A 19,370-nucleotide genomic window follows, 5' to 3' on the forward strand; every position below is an offset into this window, starting at 1 on the left:
GACTCGATCAATTATTTCGAGCAAGATGATGACAAACCTATGACTTCGCTCATGGATGGAAAAACATATAATATAAAAGCGTTATCTGCCAACTTATGGGCTGTATAGATGTGTCACACAGCTGACTATATGTATAAGCTTCATGGTGACTTGAAACCCCCTTCTTCAGTCTTATGTACGACCTCACTTAAATGTATTGAAAATATTATGATGATACGACTTCACTTTAAATTTAATTTATTTGTAAACATTTTCATGTGTAAGTATGTTTTGTCTGTTTGCCTACTTGAATCGATTTGAGTTGTATTTGCTGAAGTTACAATATTATGCTCTTCATGTTAATGGAGGAATAAAATATATATTCAAATATCTTCTGTATTGTTTTGACTTCTGTTTACTAATTTTGAAAGGTGGTAATCTTATGTTGCCCATTCATACTGTAAAAACCAGCAATAATTAACTGTAATGGAAGCGGGAAATTTAGAAGTATATAAAACATTATTTAACCCACCATTTCTATAGTAAAAGGGATCATTGTGGTGATTTCAAACTTCCGGTCTTTACCTTGATATTTCCATCTGGCTGTTAATATTTCTTTTTGACTGTTTCATAGAGTTAATAATCAGTTCGGTAATTTTATTATTACACTTCAACTTAAACACGAATAGAAATACATATATAGGACCAGTTCTGTCATACATTGTTTGTGCGAAGAAAAACACATGAAATCATATGTATTAAATTATCATAGAAAAATATGACAGTACTTTCCTATATGAAGTCAACAGCGAAACAACTGCCATATGTTTACTTTTATTTACAATATTTCCATTTATATACATGCAAAATATAAGTGTGTTAATCTTAATTATGCTTTTTCAAATGTTTCCAAAGCATGTAAAACGAATGTTGCAATTTTTCATAGGTTCGCGGTTATGACTGCCTGATTGTTAATTCAAAATAAACAGAAGAGAAAAAAGTTATTTTGATATTTTTTTAAATAAATATTTACATTTCAATTGCTTGTATTACAAAAAATTGAAAAGAATTCTTTTGACCAATTCAGAATATATACTATAAGGAGAAGATATAGTCAACATTGGGTATTCTTGTTAAAGAATGTCTCTATACATTGTTCCAACTTTGACTTTTTTCAAGAACAACAATATACTCAAGAATAATATTATTATGAAAAAACCTGCAATTCATTTGACATGGTTTATTTTATCCAGTGGTAAACCACATATATTGTTATTTTCAATTCGTACATCGTGTAAGATCAAGGACATGAGTGTCTCCGATCTTGACACTGACCATTAGGTTGTGGTCTGTCAGTCTGTTGTTGTCCGTCGTTACTTTTGTTGTTCATTGTTGGGACACAGTAATCTCTAGAAAAATAAGTTGTGCTCCGGTTACGTTATGGGTAGTTTTTACTCAAAAGTGTTTTACATAAACCTCTCTGTAGTGACCCATACACGATACGTTTATTACGACCTGTGAAGTATTGAGGATTTTGGTCATCTTCTAATGACGTTGAATTCTTTTCCGAGTTCATCGTAGGCACTACCTCTAAATAGGATGACGTCAACCCCTGAAGAGTTGATAAATGTACATTCTCAACCTTTGTTGATACTTGATCAGATTGGTTGATCGAGCTATCATTGTCGAACTCTACCTCGTTAATACTTTCGTACAAATTTTCATCATGTTCACGACTAAAACTTGGAGTTTCTAAATAAGAACTAGTTTGTAGCTGTACTACATCGGTGCCTAGTTGTTGGTTTGGTTGTATCGCATTTGCTTGTGTCCTATACTTAATAAACCAAACTTTGCAACCGATAGTAATTACTAATACCAGTACAAATCCAGCACCAAAATATATATATATGTAAGGTCCTTATCATCATCACGTTTTTTGTTTGGTGAATCATCTTGTTTGATACTTGTCTGCCGTGACGTCCCCGTCGTGGCATGTTCAATAAACGTTGAATTGTAGTCTTTTAGAATATGTGAGAAAAAAATTATGTAATTGCATTGACAATAACATATTTTTATATCAATTTTATTTTGATAGTTAGGTACTGTAGTAATTAGCATTTTAAAACGGGAAGTTTATTTTGATCAATAACTGTCGCAAAAATGAAAGGACATTCGATCGAAAATCTAGGCATACGAAATATGTCAGGCCATTTTTGTGACTCTATTTGCTACACTGCTCCATCGTATCAAAGAGTAATCAAGGGAACCAAGGTTATATCGGTAATCAAAATGTAATACAGGGACAAAGACAAGACATGGAAAACAGACATACACAACAAAGAACATAAAGTAACTAAAATCATACATACAAAGTAACAAAAGTAAATGAGTAACTCGGACTGCACTAAAAACTGGGAGCATGGACCAGGTGCACCGGTAGAGTAAGCGTTCTTTGCTTTTCTAGAAACACTCGCCGAGTTGCTCATAAAAAGTGAAGTCCGGGGTAGACAAAAGAGCCATTGAATAAATCAGTTTTCATGGTGCTGATGGATACATCATAACGATCCACGAGTTCATGATGACGACCATAAAACTTCTGTAGTGATGACTTCAATCTTGTAGCAACATAACCCTGTTCCAGAAGCCTATTTGTTAGAGTTCTAGCGCGATACAAAAAGTCTGCGTAGTTTCGGCAAGCTCTAGCATAACTTATGAGTTGTGATATGAACACTCCATACGCAGGCGCCGAAGGGATGTTGCCACAGATGAAAGGAAAGTTGACAATTCTGAATGAAGGTCATCACGTTTGTCGTAAAGTTTGGTCAATAGTTTTCCTCTACCATCGATTTCTAAGTGTAGGTCAAGATATGAGGCTGACTTCACAGTGTCTGTAGTATCCTTTATCTCAAGTTCTTTTAGGTAGATGCGATGTATCAAATCCCCGAAATTAGGATTGTTTAAAGATAATACGTCATCTATATAGTGGAAACTGAGATTTAAGGATCTAGCCAAACGATATTCTTTCTTTCGGATCAAATCAGCTATAAAGTCAGCCTCATAAGAGTGAAGAAATAGGTCAGCAAGTAAAGGAGCACAATTTCTTCCCATTGGAATGCCGACCGTTTGTAGAAAAACACGTCCACCACACTGAACAAATATTTTGTCGATTAAAAATTCCAGCATTTTGTAAACATCTTTCTCTGTATATTTGAAAGATGATTTGAAATTATTTCTTACAAAGTATGAGGAATCTCTACCAAGCACTATATATTTGTATCTAGGTATACCATCTTTTTTGGAAAAAAAAACAACGATGTATAATGTTTTTAACTCGGGATTTTAACTGAGTATGGGGAATAGAAGTATACAGTGTTGAAAAATCATAGGTTTTAATGCTATTGTATTCAGATAATAACCTTGAACTGATTGTCTCCAAAAGATCTTTCGAATTTTGCAGGATCCACGTTGAATTAATACCACTACGGGAGTAACAAGTGTTGTGGTAGGACTGCAGGCCTTCTTTGACAGTTGTGAGTATAGAATTTAAAAGTTTTGAAAGAGGTTTGGTGGTACATTTTGCAGATCCAGCTATGAAACGTTGTTTGTATGGATTCTTGTGAAGTTTAGGAATCCAGTACATAGACGGTAAATCACAATCATCGTTCTTGGTAGAGAGACCAAAAGAGGATAGCACAGATTTATGGTTTTCCACAATCTCTTCTTTGGAGAGAGTGGTAGTAGTATAGGTCTTATCACTGCTATTATTTTCTACGTCTAACTCTGATAATAAACATTGGATATAAAAACATTTTGCAGACAAAAACAATGCTGTTTTGGGCTTTGTCTGCTGGTACGACAACATATTTGTCATGTAAAGTAGACAATGTTTTTGCTACATCGATACAGCGATCAATAGAAAATCGATACAGCGAAGATAATGTAAGCATAGAAAGGTCTGAACAACTCCCAACGATGTTAAAACTGTCCCGTCAAATTTGCAATTTTCAGACCTTTCTATATATATATTTCTCTCTGTGTGTGTGTATGTCTTTTTTGTGTTCCGAAGTAGTGAGAACTTATTTCAAATAATTTCCTATAGGTTGAATTATTAGTTATACCTGTAAGCATATTCGTCGAATTACTTTCCAAATCTGCATAGGTTGAAGTTTTTGTGGAAGTTTTAACTAAAACAACTAGAATCATATTGAAAGTCAAACACAACAAATAATTAAAGTTTCGCGAAAATTGGGGCAAGTCACCTCCTGTACACATATGTGCCGCAAAACCTAAATATTTAGATATGGCTTATTATTCTACATCTGAAAACTAAGTTACATTGAATTCAGAGAATTTGAAGTTACGGCGGGAAAATCAGTCAACATAGCATCAGCGACTTTCACATGGTCTGGAAATCCCAAAAATTATATTCAGCGCGTAATTTTCACCCGACGAACCAAATTTCATCGAAATCGGACCATTTTTTAAATTTTGGCTTGAAAATTGGTCGCCATGGTTACGGCAACGTTCGAAATTTCATGAAATGTCAAAAAATAAAATTCAGCATGTCATTTTCACCGTAAATACTAAATTTCATGCAAATTGGAGCATTTTGAAATTTTGGCGAAAAAAATCGGTTGCCATGGAAACGGGCAATATATCGTTTCTCTATTTTTTGCATAATCATCTTGTTTGGAATATAAAACTGTTATATTGTAAAAATTTCAAGTTCCTAGGCTTCTTTATTTCTGAGTCATTGCAATATCTTATATTTGGAATTTTTCTCTTATTTAGCAGTCATTTTAAAATCAAACACCTGTTTTGAAACTCATTTTTTTCCTAAAGAACTGTATATGTTACAATACAAATTGGAATCCAGAAATATTACCTCTGTACAAATTTGAATTATAATTTGTTTTTTTTTAATAGAACAGATCGAGTTAACTTGATTAACAAGAGAAACGTATGAAGAAATCCCCACTAACAATTTAAATTTAGATATGTAACAATATACCCCTTCATTTTCATTACAGGTAAACCTAGGAACAAGACGCCTATTAAAACTTTTTACATAAATTATCCAAACTAACCTCTGCTTCTTCTGGAAACATCTACACGAAAAGAGTACATTTCTTATCAGTTGTATTGATATACTTACCGTGCATAAAAAAAGAAAATGTAAATTCTTCCAGTGTAAATAACCATTTTTGTTTTTAGGGATACAAATCATCCACTACAAAATATTTCTTGTTATTTATTTTCGTTAAAGGGAAAATACATATTACTTGTACTGTATTTTTTTTTTAAATTTTGCGATATCACAATTTAAACTGATTACATCACCCCTTATATATAATCGATGTCTTTAACATCTAACTGATACATGAACCATTAATAGACAATTGATAAATATATAGAGTTAACAAGATTTTATATTGTCGATACTAAATGCATGATTTTTTTTTCTGTCAACGCTCTCCACAATTACAAAATTAAAAAAAATGTTCAACATGTCATAGTTTTCCTTTCCTCTTTCGTCTACCCCGGACTTGACTTTTTATAAGCAACTCAGCGGGTGTTTCTAGAAAAGAATAATTTATATTCGCCCTGCTCGGAAGAAATTCAAATGCTCGAACAACATTTGAAAGCAACAATAACATCATACTTTTTCCAACCATTGACCTAAGAGATATTGGTTCTGCCGGAAATAGTCATTGAGATGAAATATCAATACATAAATAGAACTGCAAATAATAGGAAATGCAAGTCGTTATGCTTTCCGGGGCAATTAAATTGATATAATTTCACCAGGTTTGTTATTAGTCGTGTACTTCGTTTGACGTATGTTGTGTAGCCTGTTTTTTTTTCGTCGAGTGTCCTTATGCGGTTTAGATTTGACCATGGCTTTTCTTTTCCCTCGCTTGAACATATCATGATTTCTTTATCATCTGAAACATCTCATGGGTATTCTAAGAACAAACAAAATGTTGTAGAAAAGTCAAAGAAAATTAGATCATTGTTTAGTATACAGTGGAACATGAACCGCAAACGACACTACCATGGTTTCTCATAGCAAAATGTTACAACATGTTTCCATGGTATAACGTGTCTGCCAGCTAGGCTATATAAAATATAGCTTTCTAGAGTGGTGTAGGGCGCTGGGCTTTGTGCAGGCGTTGTTGCCATAGATGTCACAATGGTACGAGTTCGAGTCCCGCGGAGGGAACGACCAAATATTTGCATCGCAAATTTGACAGTTCTAACATCGTTGGGGTTCTTTCAGACCCTTCTATAAGTTTACATTATCTTACATGTATCAATAGAAACGTTTGCTAGAAAACGTGTCCCCAACACTCCCACACTTGACTAATTCGTTGTTGATATAAAACTCCAGCATTTTGAAAACATCTTCGGTCTATTTGGAAGATGATTTGGGGTCGTTGTTTTTACAACGTATGAGAAATCTCTACCAAGTAATACATTTCTTCATCTAAATGTACTGTCATTTTTAGTATCATCCGTATATAATGTTCTGGAGTCGGGATTTTTACTGAGTGTTGGGAATAGAAATATAAAAAAAGTTGAAAAATCATGGTTTTTAATGTTATAATTCAAGTAACAAACCAAAAATAACTCGTCTTATCGAGGTGTAAGAAGTAACCAACACAACCAACATATTAAGATGTTTTAGTTTATTTAAGATTTATAAGTAGCAATTTAGTATTGGATGTTTTTTTTTGGAGTTGCTATCTGTTCTAGACACCTGATGTCATTCAGAGACGGACTAAACATGGAAAACAGACATACACAACAAAGAACATAAAATAACCAATTTAATACATACAAAGTAATTATAGTAAATGAGCAAGTCGGACTCCACTAGCCCGTGCAGGTTCGGTTGTCAAAAGAATATACCCGCAGCAGATCTTAGCGTATCGTTAGAGGCAACTAAATAGTGCTCAGAACCCTGGCCCGGGGCTAGGGCGTTCTGCCCACGGTGCAACTGGATTATGTGCCTCAGGTGGTGGAATGGGGTATTCCTGGCACGTTACATGGTGGGGTCGTCAGGCCATAATACGGAAAACCATCCCGCGAACCATAGTGGTGCATCAAGTTGAGAAAGATCCCATGTTTCTCGCATATTAAAAATAAACATTATATGGTATTCTCTGGAAGTAGGAACCATAGGGCTAAATTGCCAGATCCTACCAATCTCTCCCTACTTCCAGTTGCAATCAAAATTTGTCGAAATCAAAATCAAAATCAATCAACTGACTCCACGATGAACATCGAATAGAATAGAACAATCGTCATATACTAGAAGGCCACATAAGAAAGTTTCTGTACGATTTAGTACAGTTCAAACCTGTAAAAAACAGCGATGTGAATTACTCTCAAATGAAATACGAATTAAGGGTAAAAAGAAAATAGAAAGTTATCAAGAACTGAACATTCTTGATTCGAAAGTTGAAAGTTGTATGTCGTAATGAAACCAAGAGGTCTTCTACTTTAGATATTAAATCAATAAATAGTTAATGTAAAATTTTGTAAATGTTTAAAAATAAAAAAATTCTCTTGCACATGTTGCAAGTTGACATGAAAAATCTCCAGTTTTAATGCTGCAAGTAGTCAAGGACACGAGTTTCGTCAATGTCGACATTAATTCGAAGATGCTACTTTATGTTTATGATCTTTGCCCTCATTTTTATTTGCAATGTAATACGCTGAAGATGGACCACTTTGTTTAGATTCAGTGTTAGATAGTTTCTATGCTGTGATGTTTTGTCTTTTTCAAAAGACCTGGTTGAGGACATCAGAGTATTCTCGTCTTCTGATGATGTCGATTTGCATCTATCCGAACTTTCCATTGATACAACTTCCAGATATGGTGACGACATTTCCTGCCCTGTTAATACCTGACTATTGTTCATTTGCTGAAAGGCATGGACAGGTTGGTCAGTAATGCCTTCACTGTCCAACAATTACGTCGTCAATAATTTCGTAGTAAGAGTGAACAGACCTAATTGTGGAAGCTCCTGGGTTTGGTGTAATCTCAACTGGCTCTGATGGTTCAAACTCTATTCCACTTGCCATCGGTATAATCCGGTGATTGTGTTTATAAATCAAGACTTTGAATCCAATAGTCAGTAATGTAAGTATGAAAAAAGCAGCAACACTAATGAGATAAAATGTCTTGGTTTCAAAAATATCTGCTCTTTTATGCCGACTTGTTGATGTGTTGGCTGTTGAAATTAATCTTGATGTTGAAGCTTTTGTTGGACCTGCAAAACCATCTGTATAGCATTTGCCAAAGTGAAAAGAGAACAATAGCATGAATAAAAAATTGGTTCCGGTTAAAGTTTAAAAAAAAATAAAATAAAACTGTTACAATGAAAATAACTAATGTTAGCAAATTGTACAAGAATTCCTCTACAAAAGAGATATTTGGAAAATCCTTTTAATATATATCGAATAAATTTAAATACAGAAGAAATAATGATAATACTAAAGATGAAATAAATACACTTTACATCAAGCGAAGCAAAAAGTACCTGATGACCACTCTGGAGTTGTTGCGATCTTTGCCGTTGGCTTTGTCAAATTTACAGTAGAAACTGAAATTCAACGTGTAATTTAAACTCAATTACAGCCTTAGAAAAAAATGTAAAAGACATGATCAGTTGCGTGTAGCGATTTATTGGGAAAGAGGTAAAGTGTAAGGATTGGACATGTAAGGTAAATATGATTATTATCATGAACTCTTGGATAGTGATTGTGTATCCATCTGCACCATGAGGACCAATTTGTTTGCCGTGTAGTAGTTTTCCTTTCCTCTTTCGTCTACCCCGGACACGACATTTAATGAGCAATTCGGAGGGTGTTTTTAGAAAAGCAGAATGCGGTTACCCTACCACTGCACCTGGTCCATGCTCTTAGTTTTAGTAAAGCCAGGATTGCTTATCAATTTTGTTTTATACGTGTTTTTTTTGGTTTGTAATTTGTTCTTGTCTATTTTCCTTGTCTTTTCTTAATTCCCGGAGTATATTCGTTTGGTTTCCTCTCGAATCATGACTCCCGTGATTACTTATTATTCAATTTGAAATATAAATTACGGCAACAGGTTAATGCGTGTCAATTTGTGATATTCCAAAGTCAGGTGTATTATTTCTTATGCATTACATACATTTGGCTTCGATCAATTTTTTTTATACCTGATGATGATGTTTGGGATGTGATTTCCACTTTGTCAAATGGTTCGTCGACCGCTTCTGATAGAGTAAACAAGAATAGCATATTTAATGTTATCGTCAAGCGTTTTTTCCCATTTGGCGCTCTTTAAATCGTAAATAACATAAATACAAAGTTTTCATATTGGATGAAATTGAACCTAAAATTATGATGTTTTCTTCCAAGTAGAAAAAAATGTTAAACATATAAATACTTTTTTTCTAAAAGAATATTCAAAAAGGGTAAATATGCTTTGGCAGATTGGAAAACAGTTAAGCTTATAAGCATAGCTATGATCAGGCGATACAGAACAAATTATAGCTTGGTGTTCCTCCCTTTGATAGACAGAAATATATTATGGTTAACAATATTGCCATCGGCTTGCGCTTCACACAAGTAGATGCCCTCATCTGCTTTCGTGACTTTTGTAATTTGTAGATTGTATTGGTGATGGTCCTTAAAAATATTAGGTCTGTCTATCCACGGTTTCTTTTCTACTGTCCTTTTTCCATCCGCAAGCACATCTGTATTTTTTCTCCATCTATGGTCCGTTTACCCTTTCTTCGTATTACAAATTAGAAGAACATCTTTATTTACTTTCCCGTCTTGAATTCTTATGCATTGAATGACACTTACGAAGACTGAACAGATTCAACATACAAACTTTAATTGGTAAGTTCGTGTATCACAATTAAAAGAAAATAACAAACATTAACCAGGTAACGATTTATTTCAAAGCTTTCAATATTGGAAATGATGCAGTCGTTCAAAGTATTCTTCAAATTATGCTTATTAGGTTCATGTCGGTTGCACATATAACATAGTTTATTTCTGGTTTCCTGGGGATTTTTAAATGTGTACATACATGTTCCGTTGTATTATTTATGAAGTCTTTTCATTCATTATATCCGACTATGTTTGGGCATGAGATCCCCTCTTGACACCGTAACTCCTATTTGTACCTTCAGCTTAACTTTTACTTCAAATTTGGAACAGTTGTTTAAAAGAAACACTTATCAATGTTATATGCGTCATCGTATACAGGAATGAAATCATGTTAATTTTATGTGTTGACTATTATATATTCATTTGTTAGGAAGGGGCTATTGTTCGACAAAAGTACATATACCTTAATTGAACGTAACTATTAACACGACAGTGGGATTTCATCAATGTACAATTTTGAAAAAAAAAACTTACTTTCGATTTCTTTGATATTCTTATTAATGACGATATCAAATACATACTTCGAGAAGTAAATTTTATGAACATAATAAAAAGCAATACAAAATTGTCTTCGAAGAATGTTTTAAGTTTTATTAGATGGAAATTGAAATGTTGCAATGAATTATAACACTACTAAGTTATATAAGTCTGAAAGTTTCAAAAAGTATTGACTGTGTCTCGACTTGTCTTGACCCAGTCTCGACTTGTCTTATCTTGTCTTGACCAAGTTTTCACCAGTCTCAACCCGTCTCAAAGAGTCTTGAACAGTCTTAAAGAAGTCTTGACCAGTCTCAAATGAATCTCAAACTGTCTCGATAGCATATATTTAACAATTTAGGACTGAAAACACTCCTAATTTAAGAATACAAAGATAAAACCACTGTATCTCTTTTATGCATGAATTGCCTTTTGCATAATTTTTATTGAGACTGTTATTCAGGTTATAGGAAAGAACATTCATGATGATACTATGATATGGAAAACATCAAAGTTTGGATGGAAAAATTTGAAAAGAAAGCCAAATAAAAATAGTTTAATTGAAAAATTTGATGTTTAACCACTGCCTGTGAAATAAAAAAAATATATTAAATACAAATTACTCTGCCTAATTTAAATCAATGCATGCATACAAACATTTACAGTAGATAACAGAGTCTACATACAAACAGCAATATTATACTGAGAAATTGAATCAGTAGACTACTGAAAAATGTAAAATTTCGGCCGAAATTGTGCAGATTATAGCTTGAAACTCGTTCGTGGTTACCTCTGAAGTTTGTCTTTTTTAAATACTCCTGTTCATCCCCGAAGTTATTTTTAAAAAAGAATCTGAATCGCCTTTCTGTGCATCTTAAAACCGCTCAGTAGTCCTGGGTACACAAAGGACTAGATAAAAATTCTAGGTACCTGTATGTGACGTTCATCATTATACTGGAGAAAGTTGTATACTAGTAGTTACGCTATTCAGCCAATATACAATATACCGTGCAATCGACCCGGCTGGTGGCATTTATTACGATCCTCGAAATCACAATACCTATATGTACATGAACTACTTGAATCACATAAGCAATAAGCATGGTACCGTATAAAATGATAATGTTGTTTAATCATTATACAGATCTATGTTGATATATAATGTTCGTGTGATATATTAATTACAAAAAAATAATAGATTTCTTCTTTTCTCTTCTTTTACTTGTTTTTTTTTCCTGTTGTGTGTGCAGTTTTTTATGAAATAAAAATTATAGTTTATAAAAGGATGTTTATAGAGAAGAAAATTGGTTAAATCGTGCCTGTCAATAATAGTATTATCTTTTAAATTAATTTGCAATTTAATTTTCTATATCTTAAGTACATCTATGTATCATCGGAAGAGAAACCAAAATATGTTTTAAGCATTTTAAAAATAATTGAAGATATGAGAGATGCGAGATGCATCCCCTATATAGCATAAGGAAGTTAGTATGCACTGAGGGAAGTACAGACATCCTACATCTTTACATATCCTCACTTTGCAAATTTAGGTATAACTAAATCCAAATGTCTGACCATTTAATGATATAGTTTAACGTCTTTTTGGCAGTAAGAACGAGAACGACTTAACCAATCGAACAGACCCTGCTTTAAACTAGTCGTACAGCCAAATAAAAGAAGTTCACACTCTCGCATGCACCGTAAACAATGTGTCTGGCTGACTTTTGTTTTGTTAATATGTAACTTGTAACGAGATATGTATCGAAAATCTGTAGCGGATGTTCAGCGTTAATGTTGTAAATGCATATTTTCGCATGATAACGCAAAAAATATAATAATAAACAGTTTAGTTGACGCTAATAAGCCTCTGTGGATACATGTACATAATATACAAAGAGTAATCAAGAAAACCAAGGTTATAGCGGTAATCAAAAGAATGTAATCCAGGGACAAAAGGTTTATAAACTATTTCACTTTTTATCTAGTAAAAAGCAGACAAGTGGCATGCAGAAAATTTGTATCAGCTTCATGTTTAACAATATACATGTTATAAAAAACATGCAATTAATGACTCCTTTTAGTTTGGCTATGCATTATAAAATGGAATGTTTGAATTTGTTAACAACAAAACACAATCATCATAATCATCTGAGATGTAAGCAGATTGTTTCTATGGTTTATAAGCTATTTATTTTAGACGGTAGTTTCGGTGTAATACTTAGATCAATTTTATTTTAAAGAACATGTGTCTATTGGTGTCAGACATGAGCCATGAACGCAGGGGTATAGAGGTGAAAGATGTCTTTTCTTACATTTGTATAGTTATTGACCTGTATCAAATTAAAAGGGACTTCGTGTATGTACATGTACAATGTACCTGTATGATGAATTGTCAATGTGTACATTTGTATTACTGTTTTTTCTATATAGTAATCTATATAATATACATGTTTTATAGCTAAATTTAGGGCGATCCTTTCTTGGGTTAGTCCCAATATTATATAAACCTTACTTAGGGGCTTTATTATTCCCTAATTAATTAAGTTTTCAGAATTTAACATAAACACATGTATTTAGACACATGGTAGTTAGCTAACAGTTGATAAGTGACACGCGTGTATACTGTGCCTTTAGTGACATTACACAGATACTGAGTGAAATTATGTAATATTTAATATACTAGCGGTATACTTGTACATGTATGTACAGTTCATTTTTGGTATCGAAGTAATGTTATAAAATCTAGTACTGACCAAGTGAACCGAAGACGAGAAATATGAATAAAATGTAAACCTTATACACATCATAAAATTCCAAGCTGAATGGAGATTTAAGGCTCTTCCCTTACTCCACTTTTACATGTATAAAATTTACGTAAAAATTTCTATTTAAAGTTTAGACAGCTCATGGAGGCTCATTTCCTTTACATCACATGTATCGTATATGTATAATTCACATACACAATTAATTTGCTCGCTGGGGATTTGAAATATGCAGCAGATAGATCAAGCACTGAGTAATACCATTTATAACCGAAGTACTCTCTGTTTTCGATAAGTTACATGGAAAAAAAATATCTGTTTTCTTACTACAAATTATTTCACTGCATTGAAAAGATATCCACACTTTACATATACACTCCTGCAGTTGGAGTATAAAAATGACAAACAATTTCTGTACAAGACATGATTTGAGAACTCAAGGGTACCAAGATTCTAATTAAAATCAAAGGAGCTCAATCCAGGGACTAAGACCAGACAAACTATAAAACGTTGAACAAATCGGTTCTCATGGTGAAGATGGATATACCGGAACGATTCATGTGTTCATGATGACAACCATACAATTTCTGTAGATGACTTCATTATTGTGGCAATATAACCCTGTTCCAGAAGCCTAATTGTAAGAAGTCTAGCGCGGTACATAAGGTCTGCGTTATTACGGCAAGCTTTGGTATAACGTATGAGTTATGATATGAAAACTCCATATGCAGCCGCTGAAGGTATGTTGCAACATACAAAAAGGAAGTTGACAATATTAATGCAGAATGGACAGTCAATAGTATGATATTTAGTTTGTGTGACAAGTTCCTTCAATTTAATCCTTGATCCTACAAAACAACACCCATGAGGAGCTGTCTAACCCTTTTGTGTCCTACGAAGAGCAATGGCACGGTCAGTTAATGCTATATTTCATATAGCTTGGATGCGTAGTGGTCAAGGGCGCTTGATTTAGTGCCGAATATGTTGCCATGAATGTCCCAGCGTTACGTCTCCGAGTCCCGCCGAGAAAACAACCAAACATTTGCTTTACAAACATCTTTAAGAATGTTTCAGACAATTGTATGCTTACGTTATCTTCCTTGTATCAATTATGGTCCAATGGAACATATATTAAATAGATTAGTCACAATTTGAGACGTTCTACATATATATATTTATATATACTAATATTCTTAATCATTGTTTTAATTTTGTATTTAGACAGGTATGATACAGGTAGCAAAAAGCAAAAAAAGACAAAATTGATGAGAGCGAAATATTCACAGAAGTCGAAGATAAAGGACATTATCATGATACTGATAGACGAAATTCTAGTCGACTTGCCTCTTTTGAACCAGTTAATAAAGATAATCAAGAACATTCAGCATCATGTCCTGCAGACTTCGTCTATAAGAAAAAAGAAAGACGCATACAATCTGCTCCAGATGTAACAACTTCAAGTAAAGGGGAAGACATTTTCAAATCGGTGTCAGGTGTTGTACCGAGAACGAAAGGTCTGTAATTTTCCCTAAACTTGCACAAAAATCCAAAGGTACTCATTACATACTACCCGTTTTACAGTAATACATATCAGTACGTCACACTTAATTATAGTCGTACCTGTAAACATGTTTATGATATGTAAACATTAACACGTGTTAACCTTTGTGCTTTAACCGAAACATTTATAAATTTATTTACTGTAATACAATAACAACAAAAAATATTATCGTTAATGGAAACTTTTTGATGGACAACTTTACATTTTTACAGGCATTGTTGAACGACAAAATGACAAGAAAAGGGCAGGTTCAACTGCATCAACTCGTTCTTTTCAAAAACTGGACAATAACAGCGCAAAATCACTCACTACAGAAGATGTTTGTTATTTTGAAGACAATGTTGTACATGTTAAAGATGAAACCTATGGTAAAGACGCCAACGCAGAAAGACACGATCATTTTTACACATAACGTTAACGTTGCAGCTTCCAAAACAAGCATCATTACTTGAATAATATATCTTATGTCATAGACAGTAGGAAATGGATACACTCCCTGGTTCAATCAACATTCCTTATATTCCTCTGTATACTCTGTTCCGTGTGCCAATTTCCGTGAACCATGTATGTTCCGTGTCCAATGTGTGTGCTGTGTTCCGTTTGGTTTTCACTCATTACAGACTTTGAGAAGACAAATACCAATATATAAAACGGCAAACTTATATTGCAAGGCCCCTATTAAAGTGCACATATATTTATTCTTAAATAAACGTAAACAGCAAAATATCGAAAGCTGTACATATATGACTCAATTTGAGAAGTCAATGTGCGAGAACGTCTTATGCCTATAGAGTTTCATTTGGCATCAATGAAAACATAGAATTCGATTTTGTATCGGGTTATAAATTTCGACATAATGTACCATGTTATTTACCGAACAGTATGATTTCTCTCAGGCTTTAATCTATTTAAACAAATGTTTTAGTAAAACATTGTAGTTCGTGGGCTGATATAAGCCCTGTGACCCCTACTCATCAACCAAAATATGATTTTCAGCTACCCATAAAACTCCCAACGAAGCATTTTGTCATTTTGTCAACAACAAAAAAAGGAAGCATTTCTATACGTTTTGTCTACTTTTAATACCTCGTTGAGGCAAACATCCATTTGTTACGTTTTTTTTTTATTCTTCGAATGACGTAGACTGATTTGTTGTGCCATGCATCATTAATTTGATCCTCTATCCTACATAATAACACCTAGATGAATTGTCCCGTACTACCATATATCGTGTATTTAGTTACAGCCCTATATCAATCCTACGAGCCTAGCTGGCCGAGTGGTCTAGGGTCTTTGTGCAGACGGTGTTGTCATAGATGTGACAGCGGTACGAGTTCGAGTCCCGCGGAGGGAACGACCAAGAATTAGCTTCGCAAATTTGACAGTTCCAGCATCGTTGGGAATTTTTCAGACCCTTCCATGCTTACATTATCTTCCCTGTATGGTATCAGAAATGTTGCAATAACACCAAGGGTTTTAGGGAAAATTGAAAAAAAAAAAATATATATATAAAATGGCTTATTTGATATTTTCTGTTAAGTATTATCACAGTTAATACTTCTTGTTTATGACTTTTGGCGATTCTTGAAGTCAAAATTCATCAAAAATACATAAAATGGGATTTTTGATTTTATCGTAAAAAGTCAGAAACATTTGACTTGACAAGGTATTGCACAAATAAAACGTCTCAAACTTGGTATCATTTGATAGATAATTTAATTTCCTACATAAATAAACCACGAAAATATATTTTTTAAGAAAGCATTTTCAAAAAAAAAAAGTATTACCCATACCTCTAGAAAACTTGTCTCAGTATCAAATAGAATTCTCTTTCAGAGCATACCTCGGATTTAAAACTCATATTTTAGGTATTCATAATTTATATAATGATGTACCTAACATATCTGACAAATTGAGGCAATTAGATTTTTCCTTTTGGGGTGACAATTACTATAAAATCGAAAAAGAAAGGAATTTTCAGAATATCAGAATGTCCTCTTTATCACCCGTTATTGTCTTATTATCAGAATACTTTAACTTTTGTGTTATATGGTACATTAATATATTGTCTTAGCTTCCAAATGAATACAAGGAATATACATTTTTACTTTTTAAAGGCAAACTAGATGAAATATTGCCACCCCTACCCATAAAAAAACCTCAAAATGAACTAAAAATGTTAATGTAGTGTATGAACGGTATGCAATAGAGACATTAGGAACTATTGTATTAATTATTGATGTACCAAACATTTCTGCTCATTTCCGGCGCGTATTTTTCAGGTTTAAATGTTACAATCACGAGTTTTTCATACAACTTTTATTTATCACACTGAAAAATGAGTACAATTCCAAACGTACCTTTCGTTCAGTTGCGTATCGCTGGGATTATGAAAGGGTACGAAACTTTCAAATGTTAAGTTAATTGTCGCCCATGATGTCCTCAGCTTTATTTACATTTCTTATAGTTTTTGATAATTCTTATATTTCATTATATAAGCAGAATAAAAAAATATACTTAATGAATTTTGAACTTTTTTGAGCGATTTGCTATTTCTTTGCAAAAGAGTAATCACGGGAAACAAGGTTATAGCGGTAATCAAAAGAATGTAATCCGGGGACAAAGACCAGACATGGAAAGCAGGCATACACAACAAAGAACATAAAGTAACTAAAATTATACATACAAAGTAACAAAAGCAAATGAAAAACTTGGACTCGACTAAAAATTGGGAGCATGGACCAGGTACACCGTTAGGGTAAGCGTCATCTGCTTTTCTAGAAACACCCGCCGAGTTGCTCATAAAAAGTCTGGTCCGAGGTAGACAAACGAGGAAAGGAAAACCATGACCCGTTGAATAAATCAGTTTTCATGGTGCAGATGGATACACTATAACGATCCCCGAGTTCATGATGACGACCATAAAACTTCTGTAGTGAAGACTTCAATCTTGTAGAAACAGGTGGTGAAAGGATGTTGCTGCAGATGAAAGGAAAGTTGACAATTCTGAGTGAAAAGTCATCACGTTTGTCGTAAAGTTTGGTCAATAGTTTTCCCTTACCATCGATTTCTGAAGTGTAGGTCAAGATATGAGAATGACTTCACAGTGTCTGTATTATTCTTTATCTCAAAATATTTGCAAAAGCTTAACATCATTTAAACATCATAAAGGCAATTTACAAGTACTGATATTACATGATTCATTTAAGACTGAGTTTTCATAGCCATTAACTTAAACATTTCTAAACTGATGATCTAGTCAATATCTTCTGGCTGTCATTTGTCTATAAATTCATTGATTCACCCATATTTATATATAGAGATATTGAAGGGTAATGATGTCCTGCTCTACTAGTGGCACCAATCATATTACAAATGAGTACAATCCGGTTATAGACTAGCAATAATTTCATGACACACACAAAAGGGTGCCGTCAAAACCAATTCCCATTTGGGGAATTCAATTCAATTTAGATACATGCAATATTATACATAATAATAACCCAAACTCGCGGAAAAAATGAAGAAATCATTGAATCTTTTGAACTAGTAGATCATTGGCGCATTTGTAATCCTACTGAAAAAAAATATACATGAAGACAAAAACGAAGTAAATTACATTACTTTTTAGTGACTGAGAACTTATTTACATTAATGCAAATACAAAAATATTACCTGGTTACAAAATTGATATTCAGCCATTGTTAACTCATTTTCCACTGAAATTTGGAAACGTGGGAAAGGTTACTGGAAATTCTTCTATCAACTCAAGACTCTTTATCTGAATTGATCTTTGTCTATATCTTATAGTATTAACAGAGCTAGAGAAGAAAAGGAGATCATAAATTAGTTGGAAAATGATATACAATAATAGGAAAATTGTATGAACTCATCTACAAGTGACTCTATACAATCATTGTTAGATAAGTTAGAAATAGAAAATATTAGAAAACACAATAGAGGGACTATATCCTAGATCAAAGGCAAGCTAGTATGAAAATAGAAAAAAATGTTCTCAGTATTTGTGTAATTTGGAAAAAAACTTCATTAAAAAAGTAATAGGTGATATGATAGATAACTATGGTGTCCACATAGCTGATCAATTTGAGATTCTTTCACAGCAGCAAACTTGTTATCAAAACTTGTATTCAGAAAGATAAACAGGTTGTTCAGATAGATTATTTTTACCACATGATGTGGTTAAGTCAACGAACCAACATAACCTTTGTGAGGGTAATTTGTCATATGAGAAATGCCCTTTTGCCTTGAGGAATATGATCAATGGTAAGAGCTCCGAATCCGATGGATTCACGACTTACTTTCATAATTTTTTTATAAAGATATTGGTCCATTGGTATTTCGTAATTTGTACTTTGCATATGCATATTCACAGACAGGGTTAAATGTAACACATTTATAGGAGACATATCACAGGGAGGGTTACATATGGTTACATATGACATATACCTGAAGCCGACATGGGCAAATAGGTATCTCCTCAATCATGATGACATCTGGCAGCAAATATTATTTTATATGCACATCCTAATGAGATTTCTTTAAAAAGAGAAGCGAATTTAAATTTAGAAATCCCAGATATTAAAAGGTACTTTATTGTTTTAAAACAATGCTGTTAAAAA

At 33.3% G+C, this 19,370-nt stretch overlaps 1 long non-coding RNA gene across 1 annotated transcript; it reads right to left on the reverse strand.

Annotated features, from left to right (window-relative positions):
• Positions 1 to 7,572: 7,572 nt before the first annotated feature.
• On the reverse strand, positions 7,573 to 9,247 carry LOC148600693 (uncharacterized). The gene is made up of 3 exons (XR_015917207.1): positions 9,189 to 9,247; positions 8,529 to 8,591; positions 7,573 to 8,258 (listed from the first exon to the last, which is right to left on the reverse strand). It is a non-coding gene; the product is annotated as an uncharacterized LOC148600693 (long non-coding RNA).
• Positions 9,248 to 19,370: the final 10,123 nt, after the last annotated feature.

The sequence above is a fragment of the Perna viridis genome, chromosome 12 (genome assembly GCF_037379345.1).
Source record: "Perna viridis isolate PV_CMFRI_1.1 ecotype Kerala chromosome 12, ASM3737934v1, whole genome shotgun sequence".
Lineage (NCBI taxonomy): Eukaryota > Metazoa > Mollusca > Bivalvia > Mytilida > Mytilidae > Perna > Perna viridis.